The following is an 18,145-nucleotide window of genomic DNA, read 5'->3' as shown; positions in this document are numbered from 1 at the left end:
CAAGTCTTCGTCTTGCACCTAATTCATATATTCCATGATATCAAACACACATTCTTTCCATTTAAACCAAGGTTTATGCATTATGCCATAGTCCTACTAAAGCGACAAACAAAATCAATAAAACAACCGACACTGACAAGCTCACGTGCAGCATGTACGAGATAGAGTGTTGGAACTAACGCGTAACAAGTAATGACGTTACTGGTAACGCGTTAGCTTTTTTACTAACGTACTAACGTACTCGTTAGAACTCCAGATGCCTAAACTCGTTCCTTTTGGGTTAAAATGGCCGCATGATTGTTTGAAAGCAAAATAGTTTTTATTCTGTACACTACGGAAATGTGGCAGGAAACCCCAACAAAACGATGTGTAAACGCCGTCATTTCAAACTCCTTCTGAAGACACTTTTAACGTTCCCACGACCGGGCCCAAAAGGCGCGAGATTATGGCTGCGCAGAACCCCTAAGCGTCTTTGGTGCAGTCTTTGTATAGAAGCTGCTAAGATCACCTTCGCCGTACCCTGAAGAAGCAGCCGTCTCGCTGGAAAGAGCCATCCGTTCAGAAGGCAACAGTGTGCCGCCGCTCGAAGGATTTTGCCTCAGCGTCCCTAGCTATTCCAGCTGGTCACATCACTCTCTTCAAAACAAATGAATTTTCGTTTTGTCAACAACAGAAAGGATAAGCTCTAAGTTTGGAAGCGTTGACGTTCCCACGCTTTGAACCGAAACAAGTGGCAGGGTTATCGCAGCATTGAACGGCGAGTGTCACCAGAAAGACGTCACCACCTTTAAGAATCCCTGCTGCCGTGCTACAATGGTGCGGCCTCTCGCTGGAGAACGACTCCAGTTCAGAAGGTCGCCTCCCACTAAATTATCTAGGCATTCTTTCTCCTATAGCGCCTCAAAGATTAGACGAAAGACTGTGTCAACGCCACGGACGGCTTCTTTTTATAGCAGTTCGTCAGACATAAATACCGTATTCTTCCGTCCACAAGAAGGCGTGCCCTCAACTCCCTAGCATTTAAAGGCCGAATTATCTATTGCTAGACGCTGTGCCCACCTTTTCCTTCTCGCAGTTCCTGGTTGTGTGTGAAGGCTACTGTACCATTCTTCTAGAGAGACACATTCGTAGCAGTAATAGTGATGGCTTTCGTCTGCTTAGCCCTTACTTTGCTGCTGCCGGCGTGAAAAAAAAGGGGAGGAAAAGATTTTTGGCTGTGAAAGAGAAACTTAGGGTAAGGTACTTATAAACGCTCGCCACCTTCTTTAGTCATATATAGACGTACATATTTTTTGTGTGTTCATGTGTGTTCTCTCCTTCTTGTCTGTGTATTATTGGCGCTGTTTTTCAAAATGGATTCATACCAACTCGCCCAACTTTCCATTCTAGTGAGACATACATATACTACGAGTATGCATGTGACTATAACCAAAGTATGGCCGACGCTATACTTCGTTTATAATCACCCATAATCATCTCTGGTTATGATTACTGGTTATAACAAACGATCGGTGCCCTCTTTTTGTTGCTTGCGTAGCCTAAACCGGACCGTGAATAAAACCGGCGTGCCAATGAGGTATGCTATTTGTGAGCAGTTCGTACACTGTTCAGGTTGTCTCTGTCATGCAACGTACGGCTCTAGTCAACAAGGCCGTTTTGGAACGCTTGTTGTAGGAGCCCCTTATGCTGCCATCTCCCACTCGCTTTTAGTGCAAGATGGCAGCGGCCACTGAAACTCTGTTACAATGGCCCGGGCTAAGGGGTGCTATGTTTGAACTGGGGGAAAAAAACGAAGTCAGATAACTTGCTGTTTAAACGTCTACTCTCTGTGCCGAAACTCAAGCGACTGAGCCCATCCAGGACGTCCAACTCTAATTTGAAGAAGCACATTAAGGTGAGGTAATTTTCAATGGCACTTACTTTTTTTTCCGCTAAAATGGTTAGCCAAAAGAACGCACCTTTCTTTTGAGATCGTTTTGTTAGTCGCACGGTTTTCCAGCTACATCTCACGATACTCATTTATGTAAGCTAGCGAAAACACTTCAAAAACGGCTTAATTTAGTTTTGTTGTATATTTCAAAAGGAGGGTAAATCAATCATGGCACTTATATATCAACACGCCTATTAAATATTTCTTTAATTTTGCGATTTATTGAGACAGTCTTTTATATATTAATTCGTGATGCCGTTTATTTAGTTAATGGTTCGTTGTACCACACCATTGATCACTAGCATTTAAAGAGGCGATCCAACAATTTTTGTACTTTGCAAAAATACCGCTTAGAACGTATCCCTGACGTTAATGACCTATGAAACACGAGTTCCTTTTTCACCCCACGCAATAGAAGTCACAGAAAAAAAAAATTCAAGAAAAACGAGCAGCGTTCACCCCCTCAACTCGCAGCCAGAACAAGAGGCCACGTGATCTGGAGCCGATTATATGCCGCCAATGTTGATCATATCCACGCGCTGGGGTTGGCAAGGCAAGGGACACGCGCCGAGTTCCAGACATTGTTATGGCTCGGCTATTGTCGTCGTTGCAGCGATTGGACACGGGCAACTGCCCGAATGCTTCTCCAACTATCGATTATCACGAGCCAAAATCGAGTGCGCACGCAATGCTTGAGTCCAACTTATGAGCCGCGTTCAAATATCTTCATTGGGCTGTACTGCAACCCCCAGTTACGTCATCAAATTTTGTAAAGGAGAGACTAAATGAAAATTATCGCTTTTGTCGTTGAAACTACACCGCAACAAAGGAGTTTCCTGGCGAGTGGCGTTGCGTGCGAGTATCCTTGAGTTCCACTAGTGCCAGTAAGCTGGTGTAAAGTGAAAAACATTCCAATTGAATATCGTTGCATCGCCCCTTTAACAGCGGTGCTTCGAGTCTGTTCATAACTTTTTTTTTTCAGACAGTCTCTCTATTCGCAGAAGGTATCAGAGTTCGAGGTGCTTTCAAAGAAACAAAAGACCGAGACTACAACCCACTGTCCCGAGGCGCCCTTGATGAAGCAGATGAAGATCGACCGTATACATCAAGCTCCCGTTTCTCAAGAACGGTTCTACAAGCTTGTGGAGACGTTTGTGGTTGAGATGCTACAGTCATATACTAACAGTGAAACAGAAAGTAACGACAAACTATTGTAAAAGTAACGTTGGTTAGTCATGGCAAGTAACGGCACCGGTATTTTATAACATTTGTAAAACGGTATTACGGAGCTCTGTAACGCGTCAGATTTTTTCCAAGGTAACGAGTAACGCTATTTTGTTAGTTTTTTTTCGGTAACTTGAACAACACTAGGTAGTTTTAGTAGACAGTTTCCACAGCGCTCTAAGCACCCGCATAGCGCTCCGTTATCAGCCACAAGACCTTGACCTATGCAGACAAGGCTAGCGGCGCGCATGCGCAGCTGGGGCGTTTTCTTTACGGATACTGTAGCGGAAGAGAAAAACGATCTACTACAACTCCCTACTGACGGGATGGCAACTTTTGCCAGTCTTGCCATCAATCGTGCTTACTTCACGAGCGCCGAGAGACTGTAAGCCTGCCTCAATTGTCGCCGCGTACATGCTGCGTTGTAGGTGTCGGTTGTTTTTGTTTGTCGCTCTAGTGGGACTTGGGCATAAGAGATAATCAGGGCTCTATGTTTAAGGCTTACATTAGGGCTGCGTACTTCAACGGCTAAAGACTACATGACCACCGTGCTGTTGCTTAGTTTCTACGGAATGGATGCTTATATAAGATATTACGAATATATGAAATCATTATTTTAGGTAATTTTTTGTAATGTCTATCATAGCTGCTTCCTTTCAAACTCTTTTCACTGACCAAGAGGCTGATAACCGTCACATCAACGTTGGTCGCGCATCCTTGTGTTTGTCTAAATAACGGATGTACCTCTGCATACTGACTAGGTATGATGGAACTATTATTGAGAGTAAGAAAAAGAAAACCTTTTTTATAACCTAAATTGCGGGATATTTATGCTTACGAAAGTTTTGTTGAGCATCTGTTCCATGAAAGGAATGTCAGTTCCCCACAGCTCCTGTAATCACGCAACATTGTTAGGTCTCTATTGCATCAAAAAATGTCTCGCTTCTGTCGAGGGCACCGTTGAAATAAAAGTAAATGCGCAGACGAGGTGTTAATAAACTATCATACTAAAAAAAAAAAAAGACAAAAGAGACACAGAAAAACATAAACTTGATAATATCTTTCTCGGGTAGGATGAGTAGAATGAGGGCCAACGCGCAGTTGAGCTCGTAATTAAAGGCCATACAAAAGCAGTGACTATTGGCGACATGAGCGATCGAGAGCGTCGCTGTGGTCAGCCCACCACAATTGGCCAAATGCTGACTATGACGTCAGCAAAGGATTTTTCATCGACGGATATAACACTAATGTAAGAACTTCAATTTTGACGGTGTTTGGAGCGTTGCTTTCAGAGTGCAATGATTTCAAGCTTCCATCACGCTCATTACAAACACCCTCTAACTTGTTGTTCGCAAGGTAATGATGTCACGAAAGGTAACCATAGGAGGGCGCCACCAAAACATATCGCCTAGGCACTCTAATCTCGCCGCTAATACTCTGTTTCATACTTAGCGTGCAACGCTTTCAAAGCTACTGGCGTGAGCGCGTGGCTTCGTCTATATATGATTTTGTTTGCGAGAGAACGCGTGCAGATGATCAACGAGATCAAGCCCCATGCTCGCGCCAGTAGCTTTGACAGCGTTGCACACAAAGTATGAAACAGAGTATAGTGATAAGTACGCTCCGTGTTTCATAAGCTGTCAGTTATTGTAGCAACATCGCCTTCTAGCCTATATTGGGAGAGTGTGAAACCTATGCCCAGCGCAGTTCGTCTGCTTCTTGCACGGGGGTTGCGGTGATGTCAGGACTCCGAGCTCTTATTGGCTGGTTGAAAAAAATAGTGTGTTCAAGGCATCTAGCATTAAGGTCTACCCAGTATCCTTTCAATCAAAGTCGATCAGAGCTCGGCGTCGTTCTGACGTCACTGCAACTCCAGTGCAAGAAGCAGACGACTTGCTCTCTGCATAGAGGGCGCGCCGCTCCGTCTTGGAAACCGGTTGGCAGCGCCACGGGTTGCCGACATATAATTTCGAAGATATGTCGAGCACGATCCCCAGACTTCGGAGTGGATATGCGGCCTCGCAGTCGAAGATGTGGAACATCTCATACTTGAATATGGAAGTTTACAAGAAAACGACAACATCTGGAGCAGCGGCGTCGAATAGTGGACAATCGACCGCTCAAACTTTCAAACGTGCTGAGACCCTGGTCGTGTTTGACACTACAGTGGAAAGCCCTGTGTGCTGTTCGCGACCTTCTCATCGAAGCTGATATCGCACGAAATTATCGACTTTATGCGACTAGAACTGTTTAAATAATTGTACAGGTGTGTGTATATCTGTGATTGTGTATACCGGTTTGACTAAGCGCCTTATGTGCGTGACATATGCGTACATTATCATGTTATGTTCTCCGCAAAAATTACATTTGTTGTCTTTGTTATACAATTGGCATGGAGTAGCGGGTACTGTGAAGACAGCGCCATCATCTCCGTCGACTTCCTCTTAACAAAGAAACAAAGAGGTGCTGTCCGCTCCATCCAGCTCTACCGCTTGTCTCCGAATCCGGCGGAAGCCTTTGAAGTGACCGCATAAACTGACTTGATAACTTATCGGGCGAAGATTTACCGCAGAGGTGCCTCAAGATGGTGGTAGCACCGGATCGAAACTTCAAAGAACGAACTTACTTGAGTGAGTGAAGAGTAAAAAAAAATATGACAATTGGTTTTCTCTACTACAGCGTCCGTCTGCTAATCGCCCACCCTGTGACTGGCGCAACAACCGACAGACGGCGGTTGTTGCGCCCCAGGGGCGCAACTAATGGCACAAGACATCAAAGAATTATGTTTTTAATTAATGCTAACTTTGACTGGGGTACGAATATTCGGGCTCGCCCATTGCAAACGGAACATTCACAGGATCATCATCAGCATCATCATCAAAGGGCAATGACAACGGTGGCAGTAGAGTCACTGGGTGGCACCATGTGCACGAAGGTGACAAAAAACAGTTCGGCTCAACGCTTTCAGGGGTGAAAAATAGGCGGAAGCCATTTTCACGTGGTTTTCGTGTATGTTAACTCAAACGTGACCCCTGTTTGGATTTTCTGAAGTATTACAGCAAATGGAGCTTCTTCACAAATCAAACAAAAATAAGTTTCTTCCGTTCTAACAAAAAAAAAATATGGTGTGGCACAGATCTGGATGAAAGATTTTGTAATTAAACTTTACTTTACAACATAAATAAACTGGTACTAAATTTTGCTTCTACAGTGTTTCTATAGTAGGGCAGTTGAAGAATCACCCTGCCATGTTAAAAAATCCCCCTAGTGAGAAAACAAAAACACTACATGTTTGGATAAAGTGATTTAAGGTGAATAAACTTCATTCATATTCAATATTTTTCAATTTATTTGAAAAAATAAATAAATCCTATTTCAGTTAAAGATATTATATTTTTTTCTTTCTTTATGAATCGTGATTTAGGTATAGGAAAGAGTTGGCATTCACACATTGATCACATTACCTATGGCTAACCAAAAATAGAGTAGAGAACAAGGTAGCAAGTAGTTCGCGCAAAAACGACGTACAGGAAGCTCGACAACGTAGTTCTTCTGTGACCATGAGCGTTGTCAGGAAGTGAGAGTTGTCAAACACTTGCTGATCAGCGAGCTTATGATTGCAGATTTAATATTATTTGACGGTACGAACGCAATATATTCCCAGGAACATTTTTGCTCCTGACATTATTAGGCGACTTTGTGTGTGTGTGTGTGTGTTTTAACACATTTACAAGTAGGAGTGCAGTGACTTACCGGTTGCGAAGCAGTCAACCACAGCGCATATGCTTTGTAGCACACTGCGATCTTGTCTTGGATCTTGGGAACGTCCTAACCGAAACATACCCAAATAAAGTTAAGTGGTGAAAGGGTAAATTATTTTAATATAATTACACGTTTTTGTTTAACAGAAGGTACTGATCAGAAAATCTTGTTGTTAATCGACAGTCCTGAAAAGGAGGGGGGGGGGGGGGGGGGGTGCGTCGCGTGAGTCTCACCATTACTCTTTGTTCGTCGGGCTCAGCGAGCACTTGATTGGGAGCCAGATACTTTTGCTCAAATAGGAACCAAAACACTCTCAAGCACAACTTACCCGTTTGTTTTAAAATCAACGCTGTACCCCATATGCGAGCACACAACCCAACGTTTTTTTGTTTTTTTTTGCTACATGGCATAGAATTGAAAACTATTCTTTGCCGATGTATGTAACAAAAACCAAAAAAAAAAAAAAAAAACAACATAGCGCGTGGATCACTGAGGCGTGTTCACCTAAACCCATCCTTTCTCCCTCCGCAAACCAGGCGAGGTGACGTTCGTGAAAACGTGCCAATCATAGCGCTGAAATTCGGCTGTTGACTAGATGCCGGTTCCCAGACTTGCCACAGCTTACAACCGGGGGGCTTAAAACCGGGTTTAAGCTTCTCCGGCCGTAAGCAGTCGCAAGTGTGTGAAGCGGCCTTTGCTCCACAAGAGTTTCCGAATACGCGCCCCGCCCCGGCGATGATTTCTTTGAAACACGCTCGTCGTCGTCGTCGTCGTCAACAACAACTACAAGTACAAGTACAACAACATCAACAACAACAACCATTAGTACTACTACTACAAAAACTACTACTAGTACTGCTACTACTACTACTGGATCTTTCCATGCCAAAGGAGACGCGGCAATTTTTTCATGTCTGGGACATGTACGAAAAAATTAATTTGATTAAGGAAGCCTCTGAACTAAATAAGGTAATTCTTTTGTGAAAAAAAAAAAAGTATTTCTGCTGATATTATACTCTAAATTTCAGGAATTTGCATGAAACCCGTGTAATTAAGAAAACAAATTGTGAAAAAACGGTCGTGTACCACAAAAATATAGGTGGGTGCCTAATTACTGAATGACATGCCCTATCTTGCAATAAAATACAAACATTGAAAGACACCATTTTGAGACTAAACATAGAACTCCATAGAAATAAAAAAAAAAAACTTTACGAGATTTTTTTACTTTTTTTTTTTAGTCAACCTGGATTTGGATGTTTCCTACAATACATTTTTCGTTTGTTCTCATAGAACTAATGATTGCATTGCATGTGCTAAGATTTGCAAGCCTCGTTTGGTTGCGGTTTAATGAAATGACAAATTGTCTGGTCCATGCAGAAACCGCCTTTTTGAGAACAAGAAAAAGCAATGCGGGCATCGGTGCCCGCATCTTTTAAAATAGCCAAAAGTTCAATCCACCTCATCTCTTATACGTTAAAAAAAAAAAAATTAGAAAATTACTTTTTGTTGTTGCTGAGAAATTATTTCTTTTAACGAACAGCCTTTCTGGCCATGCCTCCAGGCAGGTCCGTAGCCGGGAGAGGGGGAGGAAGAAGGGGAGGAGGGAGGGAGGGGGGAGGTTGGTGTGAGGGATAGGTTCCCCGACGATGACGAATCAGGGGGTGCACTTCGAAGCCCCTATGCAAACGTTATTTTTCGTTCAAATACAAAAAACAATGATGGGTAAAGTACATCTAAAAGGTACTTCAAGTAAGGTAAGAAGCAAATGAGGCGTGGTGTACTTTAAGTAAAGTATGAAGTACACTGGCTGCAACATACCTTAAGTAAAGTACTATAAATACATTGTACTTTAAAGGAGCTGTGCAACGATATTCAATTGGAATGTTTTTCACTTGACACGAGCTTACTGGCACACCTGGGGCTCAAGGATACTCACACGCAACGACACTGGCCAAGAAACTCCTCTGTTGCGGTGTAATTTCAAGGACAAAAGCGATCATTTTCATTCAATCTCTCCTTTGCGAAATTGGATGACGTAACGTGGGGATCGCAGTACACCCAAGTGACGATATTTGAATGCGGTTCATAGATTGGACCCGAGCATTGCTTGGGCACTCGACTGGGGCTCGTGATAATTGCTAGCTCGAGAAGCATTCGGGTAGTGACCCGTGTCCAATCGCTGCAACGACGACAACAGCCGAGCCATAACAATGTCTGGAACGCAGCGCGTGTCCTGCGCTTTGCTAACCCCAGCGCGTGGCTATGATCAACACTGGCGGCATATAATCGGCTCCAGATCACGTGACCACTTGTTCTGGCTGTGAGTCGAGGGGGTGAACGCTGTTCGTTTTTCTTTAATTTTTCTCTAGGACTTCTATTGCGCGGGGTGAAAAACGAACGCGTGTTTCATAGGTCATTAACGTTAGGGATCCGTTTTAAGCGGTATTTGCGCAAAGTACAAAAATTGTTGCATCGCTCCTTTAAAAGTAGTACAAGTATTTTAACACAATATTTTTTTATGTCTTTTAATTCCCCTATACAGTGATTTTTAACTGGTATGCATTGCCGAGGGATAATCAGGGCTCCGTGACCTATTTTCAAAAACAACGGCAAAGGACTTCTCAACACTGAATACAAAGCATGGAATGAAAAGAAAATATATATACAGGCGCAGCTCCTTAACGACTTGCCGAATTGTACTTTGTGGCACTGTGCATCATAAAAACCACAATAAACCTAATGTTTATGTTCTTAGTTTTCATTTTGAGCTCCGAATAACGGAGTTTGTTAACAATAATGAGACCAATTGGCCATCTTAAGAATATTGAGAAATCCACAGAAGTTACGTACGCTGATTTTGACCGAAAATAATAACTGAAAATTTTGTACCTTACTCATATAGCCGTGGCCCTCAGCAAGTGGGCACCCGAAAATAAGTTCCTGACTACGGGCCTGTTTCCCAGACGCCCGCCTCGTCGTAGGCGACGTCAACGGTGTGAGACGCCGCCGCAAGGTCTCCAACGCTCTCCTGGAAACACGTTTTATTCAGTTGAAGAGGACGTTGTCCTGACCTCCACGCATTCGTATCTTTTTTTACATTACGGTATGATAGCGGCGCCTTAATTCTACTCGACTTCTGTCCAGGTAAGTGCCGACGAACGCAGGCTTCCGTTGTCTGTTGCACGAGTTTGGGAATGGATGCTGCGCGTCGGCCTTGTCTGTCGGATGTCGAGATATGAAAACGATTCAGACCGAATAGCTCTTCACCGATACGAAACGGTAACGGCGATGTCTGTTCTCTATGGAACTGAGCCCGAGCCCTGCCTCGCGGGCCGGGCCGGGCTCGGGCCTATAAGCCTCCTGCCTTGCCCAGGGGACGCTGCGAAAAGGAACATGTCGGGACTTGTTTTGGGTAGTACAAACATGTGCGTTTCAAACGGTCACACATATAAAAGCGTGCCTGGTCTGATGCGGAATGGCAGATCGCGAGGAAAGTATGAAGAAACATAAAAACTTCTAACGCCGTCGAAGTCCGGTCAAAACTAAGACGCTAAAAGCGTGAGCCAAGAGACGCCGAGTCTCACCCGTTCCAATGTCAACAGCGGAAAAAAAAAATCGTCGGGACGCCACACGTTTTGACGTCACTACCCAGAGATAAGAGAAGCGTGCCCCAGCGGTTGTGGCATGAATCTGGCACTTTCGATTGTCTTACGGCGTTGAATCTAGCCGATTTCAGATGTCAAAAGGTGTTTTTTTTTTCGTTCTTCAGCACTAGACAGAAAGAAGAGAACTCAGCGAAGGTGCCACAAGTAGTGCGATGCCCAGTTACTTGAGCTTGTACTACCCAAAATGAGGGCGCCACAGTTTGTTCAAAGCTTCAGCGCAGGAAGTGTATTGGCTGGCACGGGCCCGGTGAAGTAAACGCTGCTTGCACGAGCACTACCCTCTTCACTCACCACGACTCACCTCCCGTCATACAACGCGCCTAACGGCTGATATGCTAACTGCAGTGTATTCTATTCAATACGTACGTTTCTATTGAACTTAAATGTATTTTGATAGAACATGTAGTGCTACCAAAAGCAGTGAAATGATGGAAAAAGCCTGTCACCTTTTGCGGCGGGCGCCTCACACCCCTGAGGTCACGAACATGTGCAGTATTTTAGGCTCTGGAATTCACTGCAGGACAACAAAACATGTCCCGAATCCTAAACCCACTAGTATTTCTAGAGGAAGTGTGTTTGATAAAAGGTGGGAGTTGCACGGGTGACGCCTTCGCCATCTGAGCGTCAGGCTCGGCGGACATTAAATGAGGTAATGACCCTCAATGTAAATCGGCTTAATAAACAAATTGTTGAGCATCTTTTTAAATACTGGTTTTATAGGTGATGTTGCAATTCCAGTATTGGCACCAACAATTATCAGAGGTTTCATCAATTCACAAAATTTGTGAATTAGTGAAGTCCCAATTCCAGTATTGTCGCCAACTATTATCAGAGGCTTCACCAGTTCACAGAATTTTTGAAATGGCAATGGTTGCTTAGATATTCATAGATCAGTCTTCACGTTTTTACTCCAGGTATTGGGCGCAAAAAAATTGCCACAAGCTCTGCCCACTATGACGCTTAGAAGGGTGACGTAATCGATAGCATGACTTTGCCACTACAGTATCTCGGTAGCGCGTCCTTGGTGGATGCGACAACGAACTTCAAGAAATTTAATTAGTTATATAAAAACACGTTTAAGTTCAATGTGGAAGCGGCATCACTGTTATTATTTTGCATCGGTGCAGAACTATCCGGTTTGAATTGTTTTTACGAATTGGACATACGACAAAGAAGGCCGACGCGCAGTATCCAGCCCCAAACTTGGAAATAGACGACGCAGGCCTGCGTTCGTCGGCAGTTATCTGAACAGAAGTCGAGTAAAATTACGGCGCCAGTATCGTTATGTAACGTAAAGAGGACACGGATGCATGGAAGTAATGATAACGTCCACTTCGACTGAATAAAACGTGTTTTCAGGAGAGCGCTGAAGACCTTGCGGCGGCGTCTCACACCGCTGACGCCTCGCTGGCGAACGCCAGCGTGCGTCACCTACGAGGCGGTCGCCTGGAGCAATGGTCGGAAAGGCTCATTTTTAAAAAAAAAATAATTTCTCAGCAACGACAACAAGTGATTTCCTACTTTTTTGAAATGTTGAAGAGATGAGATGGATTGAACTTTTGGCTATTTCGAAAGTTGCAAACACCGATGCCCACACTGCTTCTTTTTTTTTATAGAGCGCAGCTCTTGGGCGCCCGTTTCCGGCTTGAACGGCGTCACCGTCGACGCAACCGCGCGGTGCATTATGGTAAAACTCCCATAATGCAACGCGCGGGACTCGTGACCTCACGAGGGTTACGTGACGCCACGAAACGCGTTGCATTACAGGAAACGTCTCATGATGCAACGCGCGATGATGGGGGAGGAGGGAGGAGGAGGGGGAAGAGGAGGAAGGAGGAGGCGGATAGAGCTTGAGGAGGAGGAGGAGGTGTGAGGATCGGTCCTGCCATCACCGTGAATGGACACGGGAATGGGACTGAGTTTCGTTTTCTTTTCTGTGCATGTTTGCGTTTCCACGTGTGCCCCTGTGTGTAGGTGAACTGGCGGCGCTCGTGCGGGCTGCTGCAGGTGACTGGGGAGGCAGAAAAAAAAGGAAGACGAGGAGGACAGCACATGGTGTGACCTTTTGGAAGGATTCGGAAATTAGCTTCGCTTGTAAATAGACGTGTTTCTTTTTTTTTGTCCCCCTATCCGCGGAGTCCTGTCTGCTTTACTTTCCCGTCAGCGACCATCAGCTGACGGAAGACCTCTGTCGGGGTCTCCTCCCTCGGTCGGGGGTGCCTCTTCGCCACTCGCCGCCCCCGCCACCGCTAGGTCCCCATCGTCTGCACGCCCAGCCCTTCCCCATGGAGCTGTGCTACGACCCGGGCAAGGGAAAGGACAGCCAGGCAGACGTGTTCCTCCGCTGGCACCAGCTGCCCTTCAACAAGATGCTCACCTTCTCCCGGAGCAAGCCCTTCAACCTCGAGGCCAGGTACCGTCAGGAGGCGGTGGTGCCCCACCCGGACCTGCAGCTGGGCAGCTTCACGGGGAACAAGGTTGTCTCCGCGGCCGAGGGCGGGGCGTCCAAGATCAAGGTGAAAGTGCGTCTCAACCTACACGGCATCTTCTCGGTGGTGTCCGCCTCGGCCGTGGACCGCAAGCCCGACGGTCGACAGGCAAGTGCTGGGCGTGCAGGCGATTGGGACCTAGCGGTGCGGGGGCGGCGAGTGGCGAAAAGGCACCCCCGACCGAGGGAGGAGACCCCGACAAAGTGGCCGAGGGCGAGCCCGTCAAGAAGGAGGACCGGCCAAACCCAAAACAGAAGCAGGCCAAGGCCATGGAGCTTCCGGTGCAGGTCCGGGTGCCGCAGCTGAGCGCCTTCGAGATGGACCACCTGTTGGAGCGCGATGTTTAAATGGTCCACACGGACCGCATTGAGAAGGAGTGGGTGGACGCCAAGAACGCGGTGGAGAAGTACGCATAAGAGGAGCGGGACCACCTGTCGGACTGCTACCAGCCGTTCGGGGTGCCCTCCGAAAAGGAGGCCACTCTAAGCGCCCTCGACGAGACCCGCGGCTGTACGCCGACGGCGAGGAGGTTATCCAAGGGCGTGTTGAGACGTGCTGTGCGACAATGTAAGAGCATCCTTTGGAAGATTTTAATGACTCAACTAGATGTGTTCAAGTTCATCTCGAGAAGGGACAACGAAAACACTTCTTCTGTTCCTATTCTTTTATTAGTCTCGTATCGGTACCTTATACACGTAACGTTTCCTTTTTTTTTCTGTAAGTATACTGTTTTGAGTATGAGTATATTATGAGCGCGGACACAAGGCTGGTCGCGAGAACATGAGAGCCTTGGCGGGCACAGTAAGAATCACTTTGCTAGCGTGTGATTTGCAAATTGGTGTACATTTTTTTTTTTTTTTAGTTTGGATTCTTACGGATTGAGTCACAAACTCTATGCAAGGTGTGACTGATATGCGTATGCGTTTGATTTTAGATGTTATATATTATTTTTGACAATTTCGGGTCTAAAAAATATACTTAGTCGGGAGGTGTGAAAATCGGTCCTGCCATCACCGTGAATGGACACGAGAATGGGACTGAGTTTTGTTTTCTTTTCTGTGCGTGTTTCCGTTTGCACGTGTGCCCCTGTGTGTAGATGTACTGGCGGTGCTCGTGCGGGCTGGCGCAGGTGACAGGGGAGGAAGAAAAAAAGGAAGACGAGTAGGACAGCACGTGGTCTGACCTTTTGGAAGGATTCGGAAATTAGCTTCGCTTGTAAATAGACCTGTTTTTTGTTTTTTTTTTTTCTTCCCCCTATCCGCGGAGTCCTGTCTGCTTTACTCGTCCGTCAGCGACCATCAGCTGCCTCCGTCGTCGGGTCCCGGCGCAATCCCGAAGAAAGAACATCTTTACTGGAGGTAACGAAGGGGAGGAGGAGGGAGGAGGGGAGGAGGAGAAGGGAAGAGGGTAGGAGGAAGGATGAGGAGGAGGACAGGAGGAGGAGGGAAGAGCACAGGAGGAGGAGAGGGTACGGATGAGGAGGAGGGGCATACCCTCCCCTTCAGTACCCTCGCTTTCTCTTCCTTCTCAGGCGTTGAGCTCTAATTCGGCTTTACAGGAAGTTGTAAACGTATTTCTTTTTTTTTTTTGGCTCTCAATAAAGCCGTTTCTGCATCAACTGGAGAAGTTGTCATTTAATTAGAACGCAACAAAACGAGGCTTTAAAAATGTAACACGTGCGATTAAATTATCAGTTTTTTTAGAACAAAGGAAGAAAGAATTGTAGCTAGCACCAAACTCCAAGCTGACTAAACACAATAAAATATTCTCATAATGTCTCTTCCTTTTGGAGCTCCTGATTGAACTCAAAATGGCGTCTTTCAATTATGGTATTTTACTGCAAGATAGGGCATGTTATTAAGAGACCTCTGACAAGCTAAAAAAACAAAATTTTTCTTTTCATGCTAGGCGTTGAAATGGCATATCAGGACATTACAAAAAAAAAATGTTTCACTATAGAGTTGCGTAGTTTTTTTTATAAAAAATAGAAATACGAGGCCCAATTCAAAGTTCCCGCCGTGCACTGTGACGTAACAGTGTACCGCAAGGTGTCAGGGCGGTCAGAAGGGAGGCATCGACCTACGTCCCTAAAAGTGGGTTCACCGAAGTCACGTGAGTTTCAATCCTCGTGCTCTCCGCGACCGTGCCTAAGATTTTTTTTTCTGCTCTTTGTACGAGCGATCGTAGAAAACGAAATTTCAGTTCCACTAGCTCTTTATCGCTGTACCGTTGGTTAGTTTGCGTGCTGTAAAATTTGAGGACGAAGGGTCAGTGGATCGATTTGATGGAGATCAATGATGAAAGCGTTGCGAGTACAAGCCAGTGTACGAGTGCATGCCGTCAGTCCGATGATAAAGGGCTATACTGGGCGCAAAACAAGCTATCAAGTTTTGAAGAAAAAAAATTAGATTGCTCGCAGAAATTAGGATTGCTAGCCCGATCGCATTGCTAAAGGTTCAGACACCGAGGTCGTTGAATCATCAGATACTTTCCAGGCTAAAGATTCCTGCCGTCTAATGGCGAATTCGCGTGGTCATTTCCCGGCAAAATATTTTGCCATATCTCCGCCAAGGGCGTTCGCGTGGTCAAAGGCTGGCGAGTGCGCGCCGTTCGGGTGGCAGTTCTCAGGCGTGTGCTGGCAATTTACCGGCACAATTTTTGCCCGAGCTCCAAGAGGTCGGGGCAGCTTGTCTGCCAGACTGTATCCGGTATCGTCATATCCGAATCGGGAAAGGGAACCAAACGAAACAATGGTCGCCGAAAGCGTGTTCTATACTCCGTTCCACCTTCAGTCTGAGCGCAGTGGACGCCACAGGCCATCCCAGCCGATCCAGCGCCGGGAGAAAATCGCGTGGCCTTCCGGTTTGGCAGAGGGACACAGGGAGCTCAAGGTCACATGACACTCTCTCCACGCTGGATTGGCTGGGATGGCTCCTAACGTCCGATGCGCTCGGACTGAAGGTGAAACGGAGTATAGTAGAAAACGAAGCCATTGAGACAGACACCCCTCTGTGGTCCGAGAAAGACAGCAAAAACAACGGAGATAAAGATAACATATTTTAAAGGAAGCTTCCGCAAGATCAGTTTCCTATGGGACACAGCGTGTTATTACACCGCTGTAAAAAATGTATTGATAGTGCTGCAGCTCGACACTTGAACGCGCATTACTATTTTAGAGGGCTGGGTCAAATCAAAATGCTGAGGATTCCAGCAAAAAGGTAATAACAAGAAAATGGAATATAAAATGGCGACGCTGGTGAGCCTTCTAGGATCCTTGTAAGATGGCAACAGTTCCTCGAGAATCTAAACAAAATATATTACAATTTGTTTACCCACATCTCAGAGTCCGAATATATGTTGCTGATGCCTAGAGCGTGCCTATTGTATCATAAAATAATCGTGGAAGAAGTTAACGAAGTTCACGAGCGACCCAGGCAGACGAAAACGCCAGTTGCAGGCGCTTTGTGTTCGGGTGGAGAGGGTCACGTGGTGCGCCGCTGGCGCGATTTTCGTTGCCTGTGCCGCCGGCGTGAGCTCGCCGGCGATTGACCACCCGAATTCGCCATAAGGAATACGAAGTGGTTTGTGTACCAAGTACAAGTAATCGTCGAGCACAAATTACGTATTTTGTCTAGAACATGAATATAACTTTTTTACTAGGTGCACATGCGGCCGATATATGTCTCTCGGAAATGCATGCAGTGTGGTCTCTTCTTCAGTTGCTGAAACACCGGGACAGTCCCTCACACAGCAAGTTCTAGGCATTGTAGTTGATCACGTCAGTTCACTGACTCCGCTTCTTCTACCTTTACAGCAACATTAAGTGATTAAAAGAAAATAAAAGAAACCTTGTTGCTTGGATCGCTCGTGGAGATGCGGAGAATAACAAAATATTAAAAAAAAATATTACACGCGCTTGCGGTAAGCACGAAGAGGGATACAGCTCACGTGACTTCCGGCGATGCCTCCTTTCTGACCGCCCCGACACCTTGCGGTACACTGTTACTTCACAGTGCACGGCGGGAACTTTGAACTGGCCTTGTATTTCTATTTTTTATTTAAAAAAAAACTACGCAACTCTATAGGAAGTATTGGAAAGAAGAAGCTGCCAACAAGATCGGACGCGATTTTCTGAGCTCCCCGAACAAAATGACAAGCACCGAGCTGCCAAATTCGGGCTCATTTTTCGGCCTTCCTCGAGGGGTTTTCTCACCAGGAGGACCAGAAGAAAGGCCCACTACTTCGAGCAACGTTCCAGCCACCGATGTAAGCGGTCAGCCCGAAGCCATGGACACGAAGATTGCGAGCAACGCCGAAACCGCCCCTATCGAGGCGGGACCGGCAAGTCTTGCCACTCCGACATTGAAAAAGCCAACAATGGAGTGCCCCGCCGTTGTATGCTTCGGTGAGCCCTCCACGATTCCAAACACGGCTTTTTCAGTTGAACAAGCTGTAAGGTCCCTTCTCGCGAGTATCCCGAGGGAGAACCTTTTAGACATATTCAAGGACATACTTGGAGAAACCCATGAAATTGTGCCAACCAAAGCGAAGAAGAAGAAATCGGCTTCAAAGAAAGCTCCGATAAACCCTCTAGGTACAAAACAAACGCAAGAAGCGCCGGCCGCAGCCGGCACCACGCCCATACCAGACACAACGCCGCATGCAGTGGAGAACAAGCGCGCCAGTTCGATACCTGCGGGAACACTCGCACCACCCACGAACGCGGTCAGCGAGATGCCACCTGCTACACGAGAGGAACCTGAGGACATGGTTGGTTGGACCCAGGTGACGTATAAGAAGAAAAGGAAACGGGTCCGAGGGGACCCGACACAGCAAACTTCCGAGGAAGCCAAGTCAACCCGGCGCTGGCAGTACGAGTATAAGATCCGTTTGACGCGTTCACAAATCTCGATCAAGCCCCTACTTTCACTACTCAAAATGCACCTCACGGGCACTCACATCTCCACGGCCTTCGCAATGCATCTCATAGAAAAGGCTAACACGATTTCGGTCCGCACAGATTCAAAAGAGTTAGCCGAGACTCTTGAGAAAATCACAGAGATCGGCACTGA

This window comes from Ixodes scapularis, unplaced genomic scaffold (genome assembly GCF_016920785.2).
Source record: "Ixodes scapularis isolate PalLabHiFi unplaced genomic scaffold, ASM1692078v2 PGA_scaffold5__190_contigs__length_132052651, whole genome shotgun sequence".
Taxonomy (NCBI): Eukaryota; Metazoa; Arthropoda; class Arachnida; order Ixodida; family Ixodidae; genus Ixodes; species Ixodes scapularis.
This window is presented reverse-complemented; position numbering follows the sequence as displayed.